The sequence below is a fragment of the Pseudorca crassidens genome, chromosome 5 (genome assembly GCF_039906515.1).
Source record: "Pseudorca crassidens isolate mPseCra1 chromosome 5, mPseCra1.hap1, whole genome shotgun sequence".
In the NCBI taxonomy this organism is placed as follows: Eukaryota; Metazoa; Chordata; class Mammalia; order Artiodactyla; family Delphinidae; genus Pseudorca; species Pseudorca crassidens.
The window spans coordinates 36,315,713-36,338,590 of NC_090300.1; positions in this window are offsets into that span (position 1 = coordinate 36,315,713).

Here is a 22,878-nt window from a genome sequence, read left to right on the forward strand (position 1 = left end):
GTCCTGAAATCATGTGTGTGATCTCGGTTGGAAGACTGTGGGTTTTGACCGGGTTCAAGTCCCAGCTGCGTGGGTTCAAGTCCCAGTCTGAGGTGCACGGTTTCATCCCCTCCCCTCCCCACTAAACGGCGGCTTCTTTGCCAGGCTGGAAGCAACGAATCCCTCTGCAGACTGGGCTTCCTGTTTTAAGGAGAACTCAAGATGGTGGCAGTATCTTTATTTCCTCTGTTGGAAGCATTTTATCCAACTGCAAAAATCTGTAGAAATCAGAGTCCAAGGAAGCTGCCTCACATGTGAGGACTATAGGTGTGCAGGGTGGAAGGGGAGAGGGAGAGAGAGCATGAGAGCATGCCTGCAAGACAGCAAAAGTCGTTTTTAAAAAATAAGTGCTTGCAAAGAGAGAACTGCAGCCAGGATGGAAGAGGAGAAGGCCACTCACCCCCGTGCTCCGGCCTGCCGTTCCCTGTGCTAATCCCGGTGACAGCAACAGGAGCCGCTGGAATCTGAGCCGCCAGCCTGACTTCAGCATCTGGCACTGGAGGCCGGGACTGTAGATCTGGGGAAGTTATGCTGTGGGAGTGAAGAAATCCCAGCTTGTCAAGGCCGGACCCACCATGGCCGGGATCCCGAGGCTGCTCCATAGAAGTCTAAATGCCCTTTATAAACCAGTGCTTGCATGTGGCTCAAGATTTCGTTCTGTGCCAGCCCTTTCGCATCTCCTGGCCTGGTGTGCTGTAGGGAGAGGAGCCTGCCCCCAAGATCAGGGAACATTCTTGCTGTGTGTGCACGTGCTTGTGTATGTATGCACATGCTTGTGCATGTGCATGAGTGTGTGCAGGCGTGTGTGTGTGTGTGTGTGTGTGTGTGCGTGTGTGTGTGCCTGTGTGTTGCTCTTGCTTCAGGAGCTGGAAGTTACAAAGCACCGCCCTCAAAATGAAGCCTGCTTTCAAGTGGTAAACAAGGCAGATTCTGGGGATTAGAATGTCAAGCCCGACCCAAAGCCAGGTCTTTGCTAACATGCACGGTGGCCGGGTGGTGCCCAGAAAGGTTTCTAAAGGCTGGAGGCCGGCACGAGGTGTGTGAAACCAGAGCTTTGGCTTTCCGTGGAAAAAGCGAGGGGAGAACGGGAGGAGACAGGCTCTCTCACACTGAAACGTGTTTAAAGAAAAATCTTTTGAATTAAAATAGATGCAGTCCCAAAATAATCTTGTTTTGAAACCTCAGAAATCTTAGGAAGAGAAAAAAGCTATCAATACACTTACCCTTTGAATCTGTTATGGCCCTTGCTATTTATAATTTATTTTTCCTCCATGTGGCTTAAAATAATCGACAGACATTATCACATTAACTCTTAGATTCCCCCTGCCCTTCCACAAACTCCTGTCCTTCAGGGCCACAGAGGACACAGCCCCAGCTCTGTAGATGTGGTCTCTGCTGCCCTGGCTCCTCTGAGCCCCCTGGCCAGCCCGGGCCTTGGAGAGCATCCTGGCCACCACAGTTCACAGTCTTTCCTCATCTGCACCGATGCCAGGTAGTGGGGAACCTGCTGGAGGGAGACGCCGGAGCATCAGAACCGGCAAGACCCTAGAGAGTCCCTAGGCCCTGTGCCCGCTGCAGTGTCCTGACCTACCCGTGCCACCACAAGGCCCATGGCAAGTTATTGTTGCAAGAGTAAAGCTCTGGCATTTACAAGTGGTTTACTTTTTAAAAAGCAAATTAGAGAAGGGCAAAGTTATCTCAGGAGAGGGTGAAAAATAGCAGCTCACATAGTATGTATGTGTTAACTTTAAAGAATTCACATAAAAATTCATATTATCAGCTTCTCTTGGAAAACCCAGGGCTGGTGTCAGCCCTCAATGGGAGCTGAGTGTCCTCATCCCTTCAGCAGGGGGCAGGGCTCTCTCTTCAACTGACACTGTGAGTCCCTGAGTGTGCACACCACTTCCCCAGTGAAAGTACTGTTGGTCCCTTGCAGGCATTTGGGGTGTGACCTCTGGAAGCTAGGAGTGCAAACAGGTTTCCTGGGGGCCAAAACATGTAAAATTTGGGGGGCGTATTTTAAGAAAAACATACAAAATTACAGATACAAAGTTAAATGCAAAACAAATATTTATTTAGAATGAGAAAAGAAATGATAGCAAATTACAAATTTGATGACAAATATCAGTGATGACAATTACAACTTACACAGTGACGACAATACACACACACCACAAGATCCAGAAAAATGATATAATTTTAAAAAGTAATACTTCACAGCATGACATACCTCTATAATACTCTTTTTTATATAGTTTTTGGCTGCATACTCTTTGATTAAGCCTCCATATGAAAATGATTGTATAATATTTTCTCTAGAGACAATAAGTAGAAATTTACTCTTTCCCTTAGATCAGTTTGTTGAAATTTGGTTTAAGTTATTGATGGTTTAGAAGAGTTTCTTCTAGCTTCACCACTTGTTATTGGTAATGTGGCATGAAATTTTAGGATTGTTGTCAAATTTAAGCAAACTTTTATCAAATTTCTTTCACATATGAGCTGCTGCAATTGTACTTGAGGTGTGAAATACTGCTATAGGCCTGTGCCCGTAACATAGCAATTCTAATCAGTTCTATTTTACATGATTCCCATTGAAAAAAGGAAAAAGGATATATAGTACAACTATATTTGTCTGTTCTGCCTCATTGAGTACATTCTTGCATAAGTGGACTTCCGTTTTGACTAGGCATTGATGAGAATTGAATCCATTGCTTACAATTTTATATGCCTAATAATCAGAAGATTATCCTACCGTAGCCTCTGTACATTTCAAGCCTCATGTCTCCTGCATCACTCACATATTTTAGGAGCTGGATACCTGGGGTGTATTCATGTCATGATGCTGAGAGAGTTTGCAGAATGGGCAGTAGGCACATTCTTGGAAGTCATTCCTGTACCAGCATGGTCAACAATGAGACTGATGCAAACCACAGAAGTACATTCCACTAAACCCAAACTCAATACATCCCAATTCAAACCCCTGTAACAGATACCAGAAAGGTCCTTGGCCACTTCAATGCCACCAATGATACAAAGAGAAGCTTAACAGAGCAGAAGAGAGAATGGACAGTGATAGTGGTTTCACTATTGCAGTTCAAACCCTTCAGCTTTGCAAATTTTACAAAAATGTAGAACCATATACATACATTGTGAAGGCCCCTCCCAGGATTCTTGAAAGGGGCCTGGAAAGTGAGGGCCCTGAAGTCCGAAGCTTCACTCATTTACAGGCAAATTGGTCTCTGGTGGATAATAACAACCTCACTCTCCCACTTTCTTCAATGGAAAACAAAGAGGTTAAGTAACCTGTAGAGACACTGGACTTTTGCTTCACCCACAGCCCCTGGGACCTGAGCCAGAACCTTGTGTGAGTGCCATTTACTGCCTTCCCATGAGTTGTCATGATGCTTGTCAATCGTTGAAGTGACTTACTTCTCCAAAACTATCTTTTAGAGTTTTATCAAAATCTTACAGATGGCCTTGCCCACCATAGAAAAATGGGACTGAAAAATGGCAGAGGACTGCTGTGCTGGTGGGAGGCCTATGTTGCAGGTAGACAGACGTAAAAGCTGCCCGAGGGTGCTGGGACTAGGATGAGATGCCTCCAGAACCATCCTTAGCCCAAAGCTCTTTCCACTGAGACTCAGCTTTAAGGTAGCTCTACCATCCCTCGTCACACCTGCTGAAGCACTACACGCACGGATGGGTTTTTCTTAGTGTATTGGACAGGTACTGTGCCAATGTTGTGTAACCATCCACCTCAAAACCCTATGCCTTGAAACAACCATCATGTATTCTCAGAGATCTGTGGGTTGGCTGGAGAGGCTCTGCTTCCTGCCATAGGATTGTGAGCCTAGGTTTGTCCCACACATTTCTTATCCTCCTTGGGCCAGAGGACTAGCCTAGGCATGTTCTTCTCAAGGTGATGGCAGAGGTAAAAGATGATGAGCAGAAACATGTGAGGCCTCTTAAGACTTAGGCTTGGAACTGGCACACTGTGGCTTTCATCCACATGCCATTGGCCAAAGCAAATCCTATGGTCAAAGTCAAAGTGCAGGATGTAAAGGGTACTCAACTCCTAAGGCTGAGGCAAGGGTGTGAATGCAGGGAGGGGTGAAAACTGGGGCCAATAATTCAATCCACCACACCTAGAAAGGAGCACAGATGACAGATGGGCAAGGCCAGCAGCCCACTGCAGAGATGAGAGAATCGGGGAGTGCCACAGGCAACACAGCTTTAGCAGGGCATTTGGCAGGGGCCAAAGTGGACAGCTGGGTAGATTTACTGCTGAACCACTGTGCCCAAAGAGCATTGACTAATGGATTGATGTCCATCTGGAAGAGGTTTGCAGTGGCATACCATTAGCTTCTGCCCTGCTCCACTGTTTTCATCTACATCTTGGATATAGGCATTGGAATCGTGTTTTACCAGATTTGCCAGTGATATCCAGCTGAGTAGCATGACTAATATGTTTTGATGGCAATTTCAAAATTCAAATTTGTATTAACAGGCTGGATTTATGGGTCCAAAACAAGAAGGATGAATTAAAAAAAGGGAACTAACATTTATTGAACACTTACTATATGCCAGGCACATGTTTTATTTAATCCTTCAACAACACTTTGAAGCAAATATTATGCTTTTTTTTTAGATTAAAAAACTATATCCTAGAAAAAGAAGAACAAACTACATCCAAATCAAGCAAAAAGAAGGAAATAAAAAGTAGTATGGAAATTAATAAAACAGAGAATAGAAAAACAATAGAGAAAAATCAACAAAACCAAAGTTGGTTCTTTAAAACATCAACAAAACTGACAAAAGTTTAGCTAGGCTGGTCAAAGAAAAAAGGGAGAAGACTTAAGTCATTAAAATCATGAATGAGAGGACATTACTACTGACTTTACAGAAATAAAAAGTATTATAAGGGAACACTATAAACAACTTTACATCAACAAGTTAGATAACTTAGGTGAAATGGACAAATTTCTAGAAAGACAAAAATTACTAAAATTGTCTCAAGAAGAAACAGAAAATCTGAATAAGCCTATAACAAATAAAAAGATCAAACTAGTAATTTAAAAATTTCCCAGGGGACATCCCTGGTGGTCCAGTGGTTAAGACTCTGAGCTCCCAATGCAGGGGGCCCAGGTTTGATCTCTGGTGAGGGAACTAGATCCCGCATGCCACAACAAAAAGATCCCACGTGCCACAACTAAGACCTGGCGCAGCCAAATAAATAAATAAATATTTTAAAGAATTTTTCCCGTAAAGATAAGCAAATCAGGCCCAGAGGAATTCACTGGTGAATTGTACTAAACATTAAAGAATTAATACCAATCCTTCACAAATTCTTAGGAAAATTAGAAGAGGAGGAAATATTTCTCAACTCATTTTATTAAGCCAGTATTACCCTGATATCAAAACCAGATAAGGACATCACACTCACACACACACAAAATCCCTACAGAATTTCATGACTAAAAATACAAAAATCCTCAAGATACTAGCAAACAAAAACCAGCAACATATAAAAAGAAGCACATGCCATGAAAAAATGCATTGTCCCAAGAATGTCAAGTTGGTTTAACCTTCAAAAATCAATTAATACAATATACTATATTAATGGAATATAGACAGAAAACATAAGATCATTTCAACAAATGCAGAAAAAGCACCTGACAAAAATCATTACACTTTCATGATAAAAGCACTGAACAAACTAGGAACAGAAGGGAACTTTTTCTGTCTGCTAAAGGGCATCTATGGAAAACCCACAACTAGCATCATACTAAAGGGTGAAAGACTAAATGCTTTCCCCTAAGATTAAGAACAAGATAAGGGTGTCCATTCTCACCAATTTTTTAAAACATGTACAGGAGGTTCTAGTCAAGACAATTAGATAAGAGGAAGAAAGAAAAGGCATGAAGATTGGAAGGGAAGAAGTAAAAGTTTATTTTCAGAAGCCATGGTCTTGTTTATAGAAATGCTAAAGAATCCACTAAAATACTGTTAGAACTAATAAATGAATTCAGCAATGTGGCAGGATACAATATCAATATATAAAAATCAGCTGTGGGCTTCCCTGGTGGCGCGGTGGTTGAGGGTCCGCCTGCCGATGCAGGGGACGCGTGTTCGAGCCCCGGTCCGTGAGGATCCCACATGCCGCGGAGCAGCTGGGCCTGTGAGCCATGGCCGCTGAGCCTGTGCGTCCGGAGCCTGTGCTCCGCAACGGGAGAGGCCACAACAGTGAGAGGCCCACGTACCGCAAAAAAAAAAAAAAAAAATCAGCTGTATTTTTATACTCCAGCAATTCAAAATTAAACATTTTAAAACTGGAATTAAGAAAACAATTCCATTTACAATAGCATCAAAAAAATAAATAGTTATAAATTTAACAAAAGAAATACAAGACTTAACTTGTTGAAAGAAAGTAAAGAAGAGCTAAATAAATGGAAAGACATATCATGTTCATTTTTTGGAAGACTTAATATTGTTAAGATGGCAATACCCCCCAAATTAATCTACAGATTCGATGCAATCCCTATAAAATTGCCAGCTGCCAGTTTCTGCATAAATTGAAGAACTGATCCTAAAAATCATGTAGAAATTTAAGAGATCCAGAATAGTCAAAACAATCTTAAAAACAAAGAACAAAGTTGAAAGACCCACACTTCCCAATTTCAAAACTGACTACAATACTACAGTAATAAATATTGTGCGGTACTGGCATAAGTACAGACATATAGATCAATGGAATAGAATTGAGAGTCCAGAAATAAACTCTTAGGTTATGGTCAGTTGATTTTTATTTTTAACAAGGGTGCCAAGTCCATTCAATGGGAAAAGAAGAGTCTCTTCAATAAATAGTGCTAGGACCAATGAATACCCATACCTCACCTCACTCCACAGACAGAAATTAATTAAAAATGGATCATAGGCTTAAATGTATGAGCAAAAACTATAAAACTCTTAAAATAAAGCATAAGAGTAAATCTTCATGACCTAAGATTTGGCAACAGACTCTTAGCTATGACACCAAAAGCATGAGCAACAAAAGAGAAAATAGATAAGTCAGATTTTAGCAAAATTAAAAACTTTTGTCCTTTCAAGGATATTATCAATAAAGTAAAAATACAATGCACAATGGAAGAAAATATTTTCAAATCATATATCTGATATGAGACTTGTATCAATAATGAGTTCTTAGAACTCAATGGTAAAAAGATAAGTAAAAATAACCCAATTTAAACATGGGCAAGGATTTGAATAGACATTTCTCCACAGAAGATACATGGCCAATAGGTACATGAAAAGATGTTCAAAATCATTAATCATTAGGAAAATGCAAATCAAAACTATAGTGAGATACTACGTCACACCCACTAAGAAGGTATAATTTAAAAAGACAGACAATTTGTGTTTGTGAGGAACTGAAGAAAGTGGAACTCTCATACACTGTTGGTGAGAATATAAAATGTAAAAGACATACACAAATGTTCATAGCAGCATTATTCATAATACCTAAAAAATGAGAACAACCCAAATGTTTGTCAACTGATGAATGGATACACAAGAATGATACTTCCATACAATGGAATATTATTTGGCAATAAGAAGGAACGGAGTGCTGACACGTGCTAAAACATGATGAACTTTGAAAACATTACACTAAGTGAAAGAAGTCAGACACAGAAGACCACATATTGTATGATTCTACTTATAGGAAATGTCCAGAATAAGCAAATACATAGAAAGTAGGTTAGTCATTGCTCAGGTCTAGGGCTTGGGCGTAGGGGGGGAATGCAAATTGACTGTTAATAGGTATGGGACTTTTTTTATTAAGGGGGGACAAAAGTTGTCTAAAATTATGTTGTGGTAATTGTTGCACAACCCTGTGAATATACTAAAAAGCAGTGAATTGTGCACTTAGATGGGTGAATTATGTGATATGTAACATATCACAATAAAGCTCTTTTTGAAAAAATTGACTGCACAGGTGAAAAAAAATCTGTATCCTAGAAAAGTGCTTCTTATACTTTAATGTGTATGTAATTCCCCTGGGGATTTGTTAAGATACAGGTTCTGAATCATAGGTCTAGAAAAGAGCTTCAGATTCGATGTTTCTAAAAGCTTCCTGTAACACACCTTGAAGAGCAAGACCCTAAGGTAGTTAAAAAAGTTTTCTCAGGGTTAGACAGCTAGTAAATGGGGAAAGCCAGGATTCAAGTTTGTGTGAGAGCAGAGTCCATAACTACCAGTTAAGTGAAGAGTGGGTTAGGCCCAGCTTCTCACCAACTGTTGTAAAATACCGTCAGAGGCTTTATAACCACAACTAGCCACTGAAAATCTGATCAGAGTCTTAAACTGAATTAATTGAAGTAGAGGGTCCATCCCAGTACGGAAAGGGTAGCCTTGTGTACTCTGGTCTGATCAGACCACCTCAGGAATCCCAGGTTCAGATGTGAGAGCCACATTTAAGAGGATCATTGGAAAGCCATAGTTGGTCTAGAGAAAGGTAACCTGCATAGCGAGGGGATTAAAAAACTTGTCATAAGGACAATAGATAAAATGATTGATGAGGTTTATACTCCAGAAGTAAAGATTCAGGCAAGTTATAGTATCTTTAAATAAGAGCTAGTTTAAAAGAGGAAATGGATGTTTTCTATGTAATGCAGAGGGCAGAACAAAGGTTAAGAAAGGAAGAGTGTAGGGAAGTCACTCCAATAAATTTAAAAAGTAATAAAATTCTAGTAATTAAAAGCTTTCTATATCATTCAGGACTCAGAAACCAAACACAAATTGGCTTAAGCCAAATGGAAAGTTTATTTTTCATGTAACGTAAAGTCTAGAAATAGGTTTCAGGCACTCCATCATTCCACACTGTTTTTCTCTATGTTGGCTTAATTTTTGGACATATTCTCTTTCAATGGTGGCAAAATGGTCACTAGAAGCACCAGACTTAGATCCTATCAGTTTAACAACCAAGAGAATGAATATAGCTCCTTCCTGAAGGCTCCATCAAAACTCTCAGGGCTGACGTTCATTGGATAGCTTGGGTCACATGCTCATTTCTGAAACAGTCATTATGGCCATAGTGTGAAACAGGATGATTCAACAGGCTTGGATCATTTGCCCACCACTAACACTGAGAGCTGGGCTAAGTCCTGCCCAAACCATAAGGACTGAAACTCGAGGAGGGGTGGTTCTCCAAAGGAAAAATAGCCTGAGTGCTCCCTGCAAAAGGGAGAATAGAAGTCTGTCAGGGAAACCAACAGATTTCCACAAACTGCCTGCAGATTAGAGGCTGCAAGACAGAGGGAGAGGGTTCCTCACCTCTGGAGGCATTCAAGCAGAGGCTGAATGACCCCCATCTCCCCTGCCCAGTAGGGAGCAGTGGATGGGAGTCAACCACTCTTCCAAGGACAGTGGTTCTCCAGTGCATTCTTGCTCTCGGGTACTCGCTTCTGCCTCAAAATACCTTTCATCGTAAAGAAGCCTCTAATTCATAGCACATAGACTTTTTCAGGCTCTTTTGGAAGCAGACTTATTTCCTTTTGTCTTCCCGCCTAAACAAACCTTGTAGCCTGTATGTATGCTCACTCTCTGTCACTGGCCTTGGCCTTCTGTCTTTGCCCTAATTAAAGATGCTCTTTCCAAGGACACATTGGCGCATTATCATGTCTCCTATAGATAGTACTCTTTGGCAAGTCACCCTTTATTCAAGGCGAAGTATTTTGTTTTGCAAGAAAATAAGATCACTTGAGCTAACTAAAGAACGGGGTGTGTGTGTGTGTGTGTGTGTGTGTGTGTGTGTGTGTGAAGCAGGACTGACATTGTGAGGATACGGCAGTGCTCAGGGGCATCTGGGACAGGAATCACTGCCATCCCTCAGGCCTCACAGAAGCTGGAAACTTTCTGAGTTCTGGCCATCAGGATGGCTGGGGACTTGGGCAGCAAGTGTTCACACCGCTTCACCCAGCACTCCACCATATTCACCTGATTAGCCACTGGCCACGTGTTTGGATCTTCACACTCCACCAACCAACTTACCTTTCACTGTCCGTTCTCGAGTCCTGGAAGAGGAAAATCACTGGACCAGCTCTCATTTAGCCTCAGACAATAGGCCAGCCCTTATCTAAATCTCATCAGTTTTCCAAATACTCATAGCCAGGAGGGGAGTCACAGCCATGGCAGGCTGCTTTCAGTAAGTCTGCAGAAGGCACCTTAGGGACATTGTACTCATCTAACCCACACCCCGAATTTGTCATGTCTGAGTATCGCAGAGAAGATTTGGGTGCCCAGCCTCATGTTCTCCTATAAATAAGCAACCAGCTGGATGTAAAGCAACCAGACCATCAGGCAACAGCATAAGTGTCTCTCCAAATGGTAGAGGCAGAGGAGGTTGGGGGCTATCACCCATGGCTCTGAAGACAGTGTCATATGACAGTGCTGGGAGATGGGTTCAGATTAAGGAAAAGGAAGGAATTTGCTAAAGCTCAGGTGTCATCCCCACCTCTGGTTTATGGCAGGGGGAGGTAGGCTCCTGCATGTGTGCCAGTGCTCTACGCAGGGCTGCGACCACATGGATGGCAGACGGGACCGACCCTAGCAAATCCCAGCTACGCACAAAAGGAATTGTCACATGAGTCCCACGTGCCCCTACGCAGAGACTGATCCTCCTCTGAGCCTCACATCCCCTTCCATGCAGGGTTTTCAGGGGATTCACCAGGGGAGGGGCCAGACCTAGAGGACTAAGGTTTCAGGAAGGCCCTCTGTGACTCAGCCCCTGCTCCTTGCCGGATATAAGGCTGAAAACATCTGATAGCATAAGCATCTGAGGGCTCACCAGCCTAACCTGAAGACACCGTTGCCATGAAAATCTGCAGCCACAGAGCCTGGAGGGAATTCAAAGAGACTGAAGGGATGTGCGAGTTGCAGACACTGCAAAGGAATTGGACACAGTAATTAATGGAATCTTATAAAACAAATTCAAATTGATGGATCAGTAAATGAGAGTATTGCCGCCCAGACTGAAACTGATTTAAAGGAACATAAACTGAGTCAATAATAAATGTGGAAGGAGATAGGAGTCAGGGGAAGTATCTAGTGTAGCATTATTGGAGTTGATGTTATTTATTATAGGGGACTAATACTAATAAAAAAAAAAAAAGGTCCCATGACAAAGCCTTTGAAAGAACCTACAATATAAAACTTAGATCTATAAGTAAGATCTGGCTTTAGGAGCTTAGTTGAAAATATTAAATAGGGGACAGCAATTTAATTAAATATAAAAATAATGATACGTTGCTGGGATTGTATCTAATCATGGGAGGAGGGATCTTGAACAGAGGGCCCTGGTGGGATCATAGGTTGGGAAACAGAGACATTTTTGTAAAGAGGAAATTTGCAGAGTATCGATTGTGAGCTTCCTTCCACCCATCCCCACAGGGCTCCCTGCAGGATTCTGTACCAGGACCCCTTTAAGTGGCCAAGGACCTCTGGGGTCTGCCTGTTTCCCATACCCTCCAGAGAGAGACACCCCCCTTTCCTGGCTGCTCAGCCCTCCTGGCATCAACACCAACGCTGAATATGTACGCGGGCAGCCCTGCCCCATGTCTATCATACACAGAGCAGACAATCCCAGGATCACCCATGTTCTACACATAAACCAGGAGAAGGGGGAACTCCTGGAGTTGAAGGAGTGTGATTCATCACCGATGACTCTGATTTATAGGGAGGAAATTCAGGATGGAGAGTTGTGCTGCTGCTTAATCCCAGAGCAGCTGCCTCTAACGCCTCCCAGAGCACTCCCCCAGCCCCACACGGGCTCACACGAGAGAGGCCGCAGCTGGGCTCAGGCTCCGTGTGGAGGGGGAAGGACCCTGGCGCCCTCACGGCTGGACTTGGAGCTTGCACACAGATTACAGGAAGGAAGCATGGGCTGACTCTAACAGCGAGAGACAGACAGCCCACCAACGGAGTGGCCAGGCCTTCTCCACAGCCCTTGAAGACCTGCTCCAGCATCAGCAAGTCAGGAGGGCCTCCCTAGATTTCCTGCCTCCCCATAGGGTTGGGACATCCTCTTCTGTGCTCCCAGGACACTTTTTGCAGAGGCTTCTTCACCAGCACTTAGCCTGTTGTCTGTGGTCACCAGTTTAGTGACCCCTCTCCCCACTGGAGTGGGTCCTGTTCACTGCAGCCTCCCAAGCACCCAACAGAACCAGGCACAGTGTGGTGGATGGAATGATTGGCAGGGGACCGGCGTTTTCGGAGGAGAGCTAGTCTTCAGACTGGCGATTACAGCCCCCTGAGGCCTTAGCCATCCAGCTGAGCCGCTGGCCGGGGACCGTCTTCGGGGACCGCCTCAGCTGCCCACCCGTGGTGGGGATGGAAAACGTTTGAGGGTGACAGGGGGATATCAAGAAATGCCCAGCCACGGCATTTCTCCTCAGAGGCAATCTGACTTAGTCATCCCTCCATGCAGCTGGGCCCCAAAGATGCGGCCTCTTTCTGAGCCCTGGGAGGCAGGCCAAGATGGGGCCAAGGCCCCTGCTGGTACTGTGGGGAGAGAAAGGGAGCCCATTCAAAAGACATCTGTGAACTTAAGATGGGACACGAGTATATGTTGAAGCTGAGTGATGGGTACATGAGGGCTCACTATACGACTCTCATTTCTCCATAATAACATAATTTTTAATAAAATAGATTTTAAAAAGACATCAACCTCACATGATTTTCCCTCATGCTGTTGCTCTCTCCCCACCTCCTCTAACACACTGGTCCTCAGACTGTGGTCCCCAGACTAGCAGTACTGGTATCATCCAGGGACTTCCTAGAAACTCAAGCCCACCCAAACCTACTGAATCAGAAACTCGGGTGGGGCCTGGCAAACTATGCTTAACAAGCCTTCTAGATGATTCTGATACACATTTTTGAGAACCACTGGGCTAATGTATTTTATTCATAATCTTCAAAATCATGCCTTCCACAGTGGTGGTATTTCAAATCGTTGGAAGACCCCTTCCCACTGCCTTTGGGAGAAGGTATCCTCTCCACAGCTGGCATCCTCTTGGTCCCACACCAATTACACCCTGGAGCTGGGACTCAGCATCCCTTATGCAGAGGATGCGATGGTGCCCTGGCTCCGCACTCAAGGGGTCCAGCCTCTGACAGTCATGGGCACAGTTCTGAGCTCATAATAGATATTATCTCATTTGACAATCTCAACAACCTTAGAAGGAAGTTACTATGATCACTTTCATTTCATAAATGAGGAAACCAGGTTTAGGGGCATGAAGTAGTTCACCAAGTTCACCTAGCAAGTAAGTGGCAAAGCTGGGATTCCAGAGCCTGAGCCCTAACCATTAGGCATCACCACCTTACATTCCTGTCCCTTATCTGGCTCTGACTGTGTGGCCCAGGACATCTCACTCCCTAGATCAAGCCTGTACTCGGCTTGGACCCTGAGCATAACTCCCTGTTTTAATTACATATCCAGGACCTGGAGGCTGGGGCTATAATTTACTCACCCCTAAGGATGCTCACTTTGTCAGTTAGGAAGCTTCTGGATGAAAGGAACAAATTAATGGCCCTAGACAACAGGTAAAATCTATCACTTCATCTAAAAAGGGGCTCCCAGGTAAGGTGGCTGTCTGGTGGGTTAATGCAGCAGTTCCGTGGTGACATCAAGGACCCAGGCCCTTTCCTTCTTTCCTCTCAGCCATTCTCAGCATATACCTCTCTCCTCAGAGATCACCTCGCCTCATGGTCACAAGTTAACAGCTGTAGTTCCTAGCTTCGTGATCAGACAAGAAGAAGAGGGGCTATTTCTTCCAGGTATCTCCTACTTCAGAGAGAGGAGTCCTTTTCCAGCAGACCTCCCCTCATGTCTCATTAGCTGAAAACAGGTGACACGCCCATCCCTAAACCAACTGCTGGCAAGGGGAAAGGAGCATTACTTGATGAGATGAGCTTAGGTGGGTGAATGCCTGAGTTACCCAGTACAGGTGTGGACACCCCAATACAACTGGGACTCTACAAAGGGGAAGAGAAAGGAATGGCTGCTCTAAGTCCTTCCCCAGGAGCCCATGCCTGGACCTTGTGGGAGAAGGAACTCTCCTAGTAGGCAGCCCCAGAGGGGATTTTGGTATTGTTACCAAAACCTACCCTGACTGATAGTGACACAAAATCCCTCCCTGTGCTACACAGACATGAAACTAGAGGTGTTTGCTTCAGAGATATTGAATCAGACATGCTTTGGATGAGAAGACACCAGGGGTGATGATGAGTAGGGGAGAGGCATCATTCTGACGGTCCCAGCCCTCTCCCTACCTCACAGGCTGCTGATGGCCAGGTTATATCCAGGCAGGAAACTGGAGAATATTGTGGAAACTGGAAAACTGCCCCAAGAGAAAACACTCTATAATTTGAGTTCCCCCAACAAGACATCCCAGTCCCTGCCTGACCTCCTTAGAGTAAAGCCCAATCCCCAAGCCTTCTGTAGCCTCTTAAATGTGAGCAGACAGCCAAGGATGCCCAGAATGGCAAAAGTCAAGATGGGGTCAAATAACCACAAACAAACTAAGCAACAAAGAAGATTTAAAAACTTGGGAGAAACAGAATTCAGGGGGAAGAAAAAAAATTTAAATAAATATTTAGAGAGTTAAGAGAAAATACTTCACACAGTACAAGAATATGAGAAAATAATGACATATTTGAAGAAGGAAGAGAGAATAAGAGTTTTATGAAATTTTTAAAAGTTGAAATTTAAAACTTGATTTAAAAAAATAGAAGATAATTTACCAAAAGTTAGAAATTTTAGAAAGATGACAGTTAGGGAGAACAGTTAAGGAATAAAATAATCAATTCAGGAGTTCCAAAGTCCAACAGAAGAGTTGCAGAAAGATCAGAGGAAATAGAGGAGAGGGAATTACCGAAGAAATAACACAAGAAAATTTCCTGGGACTGAAGGACATGAGTTTCTCCACAGAAAGGGCCCATCAAGTATCCACCACAATGGAATGATGAAAAAAAAAGGCACATGATCGTGAAAGTTCCTAACACTGGGGCAAAAATTTCCAGACAGAAACAAATCAAAGTCACATATAAATGATCAGAAATGAGAGTGGCATCAGACCTCCGACAAGAAACTTCTAAGTGCAGCAGAAGACAAGAGCGCAGTTCCTTCAAAATGATGAGGAAAAATGATGTTTAAATGAGAACTCCAAAAATAGTCAAATTATTAATCAGGTGCCAATAAAGACATTTCTGAAATTCAACAAATATTCAAGGCCCTGGAATCATGCACCCTTTGTCAGGAAGCCACAGGAGATCATGATTCACCAAACCAGGGAATAAACTAAGAAAGAGAAAGAAATGGGACCCAGGACTTGGGAGCTGCTGGGATGACAGTGAAGGGAGGTCATAGAGTGACAGTCACAGGTATGCGGAAGGCCTGGAGAGGAACCAGGAAGGATGGAGAAGCCAGGTTTGATGTCCCCAAGCAAATGTGAAGCTGGTAGATACCAGCTGGTTTGGAAAAGAGCTCTGGGAAATTGAGTGATAGAGACATGAAGTTAAAGCAAATTAAAAAATGAGGCAATTAACCCACTTCCCCACCCTCACGGAAAATGATAAACAATAAGTTGTTAAAGAAAGGAAATGTAATCTTAGAATAATAGGCTGCTTAATGGGCAATTATTTTTATAGGCATAGTATGGCAAACGCTGAACATTTATTTAATCAAATCTTGTGGCATAAACAGTTTGGGAGAAGGGAGGTGTAAAAGTGTGTGTGTGTGTGTGTGTGTGTGTGTGTGTGTAAAAGGGCTAAATCCTAACCTTGAAATAACATGTTAATAGATAATATTAAAGTTGGAGAATCAAGAAACTGAAGTACAATTATGTATCACTGAGAGATGGAGATAAACAGAAGAAACAGGTGAAAGGGTCTCTTGAGAATGGTACCCGGGTGGTCAGGAGGAAGACAGGCACCACTGTTGTCCACATCAACCTAACTGCACTGTTTGAATTATTATTAAACTCTGGTCATGTTATTTTTGCAAAAATGTCTTTTGAAAATGTAAATGATTCTCACCTGCTCCAAGAGAACGCCCCACAGCCTGGGCTTCTCACTGCGACCCCGCCGGTGACCCTGCATATTTCCAGGTCAAGAGTGGACGTGTCCTCGTTAGAAACGGCACGTGGCCTCACCTTGGTTGCTAAAGAACTCTTCATTTTTAACAAACAACATGACTTAAGCCTTTGAAAATGTCCAGGGAGAAACCAACCAGCCGTTTTCCAAGTTGGTCTCAAACCTCCAGTGTGAATTTTCTGCATCCCTGAGACCAATGGCAGGAGCGAGCCCATTGAGACAGGCTTCAGTGTTGTAAGGCCAATCCTAGGACTTCACAGCAGCTCTGGGGCCTTCAGACTGATGCTAGATGGCATGGTCCCCACCATCCCGTCCAGCCCCAGACCCCCTCACCCCACCACTACATGGGTTTCAGCATCATGCCTTCTCCCAACCATACTTCTCAGAATCACCTGCAGCCGGGGCAGTAGAGTGGAACAAAAAAGAATTTAGACAGAAAAGACCCCGTGTTCAAATTCATACCCAAACCCAACTAGATGTATCTAATATTTATTTCTCTGCCATCAATTGATCACCAATCATAGTCCAATAATGCTGGTACAACATGCTAAATACCTTACCTTTCTTAGTCAGGGAGGCTAAATGACTCGACCAAGGCCACACAAGGTAGTAACTCAACTCTGTGGGCTCCAAAGTCTGAATTCTTTCCGTTATTCCAGACTATCTCTATAAGTGAGGTGGGATACATTTTATCCCCAGGAGGGGTGTAAAGTCTCACTGGGAGAGTATTTATAAACAAGTAAAGCACTACACAAATGTCATTTGTTAATTTGAGAATTGTTTATGCAAGGGCACAGTCCAGAGTGGGAGGAAGACACCAGAACAAATAGCCACAGCTCTGTGATGAGAGTTTCCCCCCTTCACCCCCCATTTCCCCCCTTCACCACTCCCATTTCTGGGAGCTCTCAGATACCTGTCGCGTGCCTCTGGATGGGTCCCCTGTCTGACCGTTTCACAGCAGTCCTTGTCCTTCACTCTAGCCCTTCTCTTCCAGGGCTACGTGCTGCTGAGCCCTCGGGTATCTCCAGGCACCCCAGTGCCCACATCACAGCCACCCTCACCATGCACTACCTCCACGACCACAGCAAGAAGGCTCCAGAGCCCTGAGCTGCCAAAATGGGGCTGTGGCTTCTGGAGCCACCAGGCTGAGGCCTGAAGCAAGAGGATGCTTTCCTTCCCCTGCCCCGCTACCTGTGGGAAGCTCTGCCACTCGGTGCCAAAGCAAGGTTGCTCCTGAACCCAAAGTCTTTCAAGGTCGCCACTGAAAAATCTCCTTTCATCTGTACCCTGGGTCTTACACGTGTCCCAGGGACAATGCTGGGCCCAGATCCAAGTGGCAGCTCCTCTAAAGACAGAGGGTTTGTTCCTGAGCCTAACTGCTGCCTGACTCCCTCTTCCCAGGAGGCTCCCCAATCCCTCATGAAAACAGCCTACCCCACCTCAGCTACTCTTCCAGGCACACGCTGACATGGCTGAGGGCCTATGGTGGGCTGGCTCCCCAGCACACGCGTGTGCACACACACGTACAGCTATCCCCCGGCCCACCCTGGATCATCTGCCTGGGCACCCTTCCATGGTCAAGGTCCAACACTCTTGAACCTCGTCATTTGGGGACAGAAGGCAGCAGGAGGACATGTGTCTCCCCACATTTCACAGCACTGCCCTGAAATTTCAAGGGATACATATATTTAGCAATTGATGGCTATGTAATAGAGCATAGGACCTGATCATCTGGGAGTAAAATGTACAAACGGGAGAGATTTGCCAGAACTTTGCGCTGTGATGGGGTAAAAGGCACAAAGTTTTCAACCAGCCAGACAGTGCCGAACAGGGAAAAGAGGAGGGCCATCCCAGGCCTGGAGCGGTCTCACTCATGCAGCTCTCCACACCCACTTAACTCACACTGAGCCTCAAAATCCCCAGACCGCTTGATCATTCCCTCAATGACCCATCAAGATAATGAAAACCTCCCTTTTTGTGACCTATTCCCTTGGGGCCTGGGCCCCTGCAGGCCAAGCTTTGTTGTTGTTGGAAATCCCTGACCAATCGGGCAAATTAATCTCGGATAAAAGATTAATGCAAGGATGGCAAATGGATTTCATTTCTGCTACCAACCATGATTGATTGGAAGCACTACCTAGAGTGCTCATTTCATGAGGACTGTGGCCAGAGCTTAGCTCAGCAAGCAAGAGTGCCGGGATCAATTCAGGATGTCTGCCCTGAGCCCTCTAGGGACAAGGGCATCATAAGTGCTGCTTGTCTGCCATCCAGGTGTCAGTGGCTGCCCTAGGTGACCCTGTCCCTTTCTCTCTGGGTACATGTCTGCATTTTGGCATGGTCCCTGAGGGAAGGAAGACTTATTCCAGATAGTGAAAGACCTTGAGCCCATGAAGAGGTCTAAAGAGCAGGGGGACCCCACCAGTCCTCTTGTGACAGACCTTTTCATGTGCCAGGAGGACCTGACCTCACCAGCAGCATCTCAGAGGGCCCTCAGCACTGCTCCAGCCCATGGTGAAAAGATGACTGAACAGCCATCTATTCCAGCTCATGTCCCCTCCAGGGCAGTGTCAACCACCGTGTGTGACTATCGTGAGCTGCCCATCAGTGGTCAGGCCCAGGCACAGGTGAGCAGCCACCTGCTCTAGAGACTCAGGTCCCCAGGAGGTGGGTTGGAGTCTGGTCAGGCTCTTCCAAGGTGAAGAGAAAGTGGATCAATCTTGTAAATAAACCCTGGGTGCAATGAGACCCTGCACGTTTAGGCCTCATAGTAGATCCAAAAGGAATGAGAGAGTCCCTGCCTCTGAGAGGTTATTTTTGTTTGAATTTGTTTGCTTTTCCAGGGCTGCATATACACTGGCTAAAGTGTTAAATATAAAGGAGTCTGAAAAGTTAGGCAAACCCTGGAGATGTTGTGTGGGACCCCTGCTCCTCAGAGACTGGATATGAGACCTAGGATGTCAGAGGAGAAGCAAGCTGATTCTGCTCTGTTTCTGTGTGTCTGGCAGACCCTGGGCTGTCTCCCTCCAAAGAGAGTCTAGAAACTCCAGCCAGGCCCCACCTCTCCAGCGAGCCATGGCCCTTCCATTCTGGGATCCCCACACTATTTGCAGAAGTTTCCAGCTCACCAACAAGTCCCAGCTTGTCCAGTTCGTCCAAATAAAGCACATCAGGACCATGATGGCAGATTGGCTCATCAGAGAGTTGCACTGGGAACAGATGCCTGCAAATAGCAGGTGTGCACTAGCCTTGGCTCCAGAGGAGAGAGGCTTCCAGTAAAAATGTCTTCCTATGGGCAGAGTTTGGGTTAGAAGGACTCATAATCACGATGTTCTGTGGATTCAACAGGAACACACTTCTTAGTTGAGCTTCCATCATTTTCTCTCTCTCTTTATTCTCGTTTTTCTTTTTCTTTCTCTATGTAATTCTTTCTGTCTTCTTCTTTTTCTCTTTCTGTTTTCATTCTCCTCTCATTCTACAAGTGTAGATATCTACCGGATGTCAGGTATGGTCCCAGGTGCCGGGGACACAGACATGAACAAAGCTCAATCCTTCTTCCAGGAGTTCCCAGACTGGAAAGGAAGATTTTAAAGCTACCTATGCAGAAGTACATGGTGGCATGGAAGCACAGGAGAAATTCTTTGCAAACCTGCAAAGAATTTAGCATTTGAGTTGGAATTTGCAGGATTAATTGATGTTAAGTGGAATGTCAGGTAAGGACACTTCAAAGACACTCCAAGAGGCAAAAGCACCCAGGTCTGAAAGAGTATGCAGTGTTTGGGAAAGTGCAGACAGCAAGGTGTTGCCATGCCAGTGAATAGCAACTTCAGACCCATGGCTAGACGCAAGTGCAACAGCCTTCCATGGTCTTCCCCACCAGCTGCCACAACTGCATAAGGTCTAATCCAAATAATAATTATTCCAGGTCATTCATACTTGTTCTGCTGCTCTGATCAAACTCTAACTGATACACCAGAGGTCAGCAAATGTTTTATGTAAATATTTTATTTAACATTTTAAAATAACTATATGTATTAATTTTTATATTAAATATTTATATACTTGCCTTGCAGACTAAAATGCAAACTGAGGATATTATAAAGGTACTTAAATTAAAAAAGAGAAAATAAATTTTCACAATTTTTTTGATAAATTCAAAACATAATAATATTAATTGAATACAATTTTTTTTGGTAATACAAGTCTACTTATGAGAAAAAAAGAATTATTTCAGACAAGATAACATTTCACTTAATAGCAATTCAAAGTTAGTGCTCCCAATCATCAAATACATTTCAAATTTTCATTTGCAAAACGATTCTTGGCTTGTGGGTCACACAAAAACATGCAACAGGCAAGATTTGGCCTGGGAGCTGTCATGTGCTGTTCCTGTGATACACTCTCCAAACAGGAAGAACTTTCAGGCCTGAGGAGATAGAGAACCTGCAAGCTCTTAATCAAAACTTCAGAAAGATTTCACCCAAGGAATTAAAGATGAGCTAAGTCTTTTTATTTATTTATTTAAAACATTTTATCAAGAAGGCACATTTTTTTTTTTATACAGCAGGTTCTTATTAGTCATCAATTTTATTCACATCAGTGTATACATGTCAATCCCAATCGCCCAATTCATCACACCCCCACCCCCCACACACAGCTTTCCCCCCTTGGTGTCCATAGGTTTGTTCTCTACATCTGTGTCTCAATTTCTGCCCTGCAAACCAGTTCATCTGTACCATTTTTCTAGGTTCCACATATATGCGTTAATATACGATATATGTTTTTCTCTTTCTGACTTACTTCATTCTGTATGACAGCCTCTAGATCCATCCACGTCTCAGCAAAGGATGCAATTTCGTTCCTTTTTATGGCTGAGTAATATTCCATTGTATATATGTACCACATCTTCTTTATCCATTCGTCTGTCGATGGGCATTTAGGTTGCTTCCATGACCTGGCTATTGTAAAGAGTGCTGCAATGAACATTGGGGTGCATGTGTCTTTTTGAATTATGGTTTTCTCTGGGTATATGACCAGTAGTGGGATTGCTCCTTCATATGGTAATTCTATTTTTAGGTTTTCTGTACTGTTCTCCATAGTGGCTGTATCAATTTACATTCCCACCAACAGTGTAAGAGGGCTCCCTTTTCTCCACACCCTCTCCAGCATTTGTTGTTTGTAGATTTTCTGATGATGCCCATTCTAACTGGTGTGAGGTGATACCTCACTGTAGTTTTGATTTGCATTTCTCTAATAATTAGTGATGTTGAGCAGCTTTTCATGTGCTTCTTGGCCATCTGTATGTCTTCTTTGGAGAAATGTCTATTTAGGTCTTCTGCCCATTTTTGGATGGGCTGTTTGTTTTTTTTAATATTGAGCTGCATGAGCTGTTTATATATTTTGGAGATTAATCCTTTGTCTGTTGATTCATTTGCAAATATTTTCTCTCATTTTAAGAGCTATCTTTTCGTCTTGTTTATGGTTTCCTTTGCTGTGAAAAAGCTTTGAAGTTTCATTAGATCCCAGTTGTTTATTTTTGTTTTTATTTCCATTACTCTAAGAGGTGGATCAAAAAAGATCTTGCTGTGATTTATCTCAAAGAGTGTTCTTCCTATGTTTTCCTCTAAGAGTTTTACAGTGTCCGGTCTTACACTTAGGTGTGTAATCCATTTTGAGTTTATTTTTGTGCATGGTGTTAAGGAGTGTTCTAATTTCATTCTTTTACATGTAGCTGTCCAGTTTTCACAGCACCACTTATTAAAGAGACTGTCATTTCTCCATTGTATATCCTTGCCTCCTTTGTCATAGGTTAGTTGACCATAGGTGCGTGGGTTTACCTCTGAGCTTTCGATCTTGGTACATTGATCTATGTTTCTGTTTTTGTGCCAGTACCATATTGTCTTGATTACTGTAGCTTTGTAGTATAGTCTGAAGTCAAGGAGTCTGATTCCTCCAGCTCCATTTCTTTTCCTTCAAGACTGCTTTGGCTATTCAAGGTCTTTTGTGTCTCCATACAAATACCATGTCCAAGAACATGGTATATCTGTCCATCTGTTGGTGTCATCTTTAATTTCTTTCATCAGTGTCTTATAGTTTTCTGCATACAGGTCTTTTGTCTCCCTAGGTATGTTTATTCCTAGGTATTTTATTCTTTTTGTTGCAGTGGTAAATGGGAGCGTTTCCCTAATTTCTCATTCAGATTTTTCATCATTAGTGTATAGGAATGCAAGAGATTTCTGTGCATTATTTTGTATCCTGCAACTTTACCAAATTTGTTAATTAGCTCTAGTAGTTTTCTGGTAGCATCTTTAGGATTCTCTATGTATAGTATCATGTCATCTGCAAACAGTGACAGATTTACTTCTTCTTTTCCGATTTGGATTCCTTTTATTTCTTTTTCTTGTCTGATTGCCGTGGCTAAAACTTCCAAAACTATGTTGAATAAGAGTGGTGAGAGTGAGCAACCTTGTCTTGTTCCTGATCTTAGTGGAAACGGTTTCAGTTTTTCACCATTGAGGACGATGTTGGCTGTGGGTTTGTCATATATGGCCTTTATTATATTGAGGAAAGTTCCCTCTATGCCTACTTTCTGCAGGGTTTTTATCATAAATGGGTGTTGAATTTTGTCAAAAGCTTTCTTCGCATCTATTGAGATGACCATATGGTTTTTATCCTTCAATTTATTAATAGGAT